Source organism: Babylonia areolata, chromosome 4, assembly GCF_041734735.1.
Source record: "Babylonia areolata isolate BAREFJ2019XMU chromosome 4, ASM4173473v1, whole genome shotgun sequence".
Taxonomy (NCBI): domain Eukaryota; kingdom Metazoa; phylum Mollusca; class Gastropoda; order Neogastropoda; family Buccinidae; genus Babylonia; species Babylonia areolata.
This window is the reverse complement of record NC_134879.1, coordinates 21106236-21108735: the sequence shown is the minus strand read 5'-3', so window position 1 is coordinate 21108735 and position 2500 is coordinate 21106236.

Genomic DNA, 2500 nt, shown 5'->3' with positions numbered 1-2500 from the left:
CTTGCCATGCCATGCCTTTGATTTGCCTTGCCTTGCCTTGCCATGCCTTTGTCTTGCCTTGCCTTGCCATGCCTTTGTCTTGCCTTGCCTTGCCTCGCCATGCCTTGCCTTGCCTTGCCTTGCCTTGCCTTGCCTTGCCATGCCTTTGTCTTGCCTTGCCTTGCTTTGCCTTGCCATGCCTTGCTTTTGTCTTGCCTTGCCTTGCATTGCCTTGCTTTTGTCTTGCCTTGCCTTGCCTTACCTTTCCTTGCCTTGCCATGCCTTGCCTTGCCATGTCATGCCTCGCCATGCCTTGCCATGCCTTGCCTTGCCTTGCCTTGCCATGCCTTGCCATGCCATGCCTCGCCATGCCTTGCCTTGCCTTGCCTTGCCTTGCCTTGCCTTGCCATGCCTTGCCATGCCACAGAGAGAGAGAGAGAGAGAGAGAGAGAGAGAAGACCTGGACAGGGTTGGAGGGGGGGAAGCAGGAGGAAGGGAGAGCAGTCTTCTCACGCAAATGTCATTCTGACCTTGGGAATAAACACTGACACGAAAGGCGCTGACGTGGCCTTCCGTCATGCTCTGACGAATGACTCAAGCTGAATTTACGTCACACACACGTAGTAAAAATAATTAAAAAAAAAAAAAAAATATATATATATATATATATATATATATATATATATATATATATATATATCAAGGAGACTGGAACTCTGCCACACGTACATACATACGCACACACATAGAAACACGTCTACGCAAGCAAGCACACTCATAAACACACACATGCACGCACACGCGCACTCATTCTCACAGCACGCAAGCACGCACGCACATCACACACACACACACACACACACACACACATGCGCGCTTGTCTGTCTTTTTGAAAGATTAGCGTCTGGAGGAATGTAGGTTGTCTGGGTCTTTGTCGTGTGTTGGGGTTACGGGGCGTGTAGGGGATGAGTGCGTGCGTGTGTGTGTGTGTGTGTGTGTGTGTCTGTGTGGGCAAGTGCCGGGTGCTTGTTCAAACAAGCGTGCATATATGCGTTCCTGTGTAAGTGTGCACATGTGTTTGTACGTTTTTTGCAGTTTTGCGCGCGCACGCGTGTGTGTATTGTGTGTGTGTGTGTGTGTGTGTGTGTGTGTGTGTGTGTGTGTGAATGCGGGGACGCAAGCATACATGCGTCATGTGCGTGTGTGTGCATGTGTGTGTGTTTGTGTATGCGCGCGTGTGTGTGTATGCGTATGTATGCGTATTTCTTCTTCTTCTTCTGCGTTCGTGGGCTGCAACTCCCACGTTGACTCGTATGTACACGAGTGGGCTTTTACGTGTATGACCGTTTTTACCCCGCCATGCAGGCAGCCGTACTCCGCTTTCGGGGGTGTATGCGTATATGCATTTGTATGCGCGCGCGCGTGTGTGTGTGTGTGTAAGAGAGAGAGGGAGAGAGAGAGAGAGATGAAATGTGCTTGCTATCCGTCTCAAACTGACCTGCTTGCTGTCAATATAATCGCTCCTGTTGCGGCGTCTGGCATTTTGTTCTTCTTCTTCTTCTTCTTCTTCTTCTTCTTACTGTGTCTATTTTCAAAGGGGAGGGGGCGGGGTAGTGGATAGTGGTGAAAAGATATGAGGTGTCATTTTTTTCAGTTAGAAGGTATCCAAGTATATTGTGCATATGACAAGACCGGAGTTTCTCAGTGAGTGGGTAGTCAGGTATGTGTATGTGAAAAGATTGGATTTTTCTTTCTTTTTTTTCTTTCTTTTTTTGTTCAGTCAGAGGATATCCATGTATATTCAAGTGAAAATACTGGATGTGGTTTTTTTTTTTTTTTTTTGCTTTTGTTGGTTTGTTTTTGTTTGTTTGGGGTTGTTGTTGTTTTTTTGTTGTTGTTGTTGTTGTTTTTTGCTTGTGTGTGTGTGTGTGTGTGTGTGTGTGTGTGTGTGTGTTTAGATGGTAGTCAGTTATATGCATCTAAAAAAAACACAAAAAAAACAGTTCTTCAGTTATATGGTAGTCAGGTATGTCCATGTGGAAAGACTGGAGCTTTTCACTATGAGAGTAGTCAGGTATGTGCTTGTGGAAAGACTGGAGCTTTTCACTATGAGAGTAGTCAGGTATGTGCTTGTGGAAAGACTGGAGCTTTTCACTGTGAGGGTAGTCAGGTATGTGCTTGTGGAAAGACTGGAGCTTTTCACTGTGAGGGTAGTCAGGTATGTGCTTGTGGAAAGACTGGAGCTTTTCACTATGAGAGTAGACAGGTATGTGCTTGTGGAAAGACTGGAGCTTTTCACTATGAGAGTAGTCAGGTATGTGCTTGTGGAAAGACTGGAGCTTTTCACTATGAGAGTAGACAGGTATGTGCTTGTGGAAAGACTGGAGCTTTTCACTATGAGAGTAGTCAGGTATGTGCTTGTGGAAAGACTGGAGCTTTTCACTATGAGAGTAGACAGATATGTGCTTGTGGAAAGACTGGAGCTTTTCACTATGAGAGTAGACAGATATGTGCTTGTGGA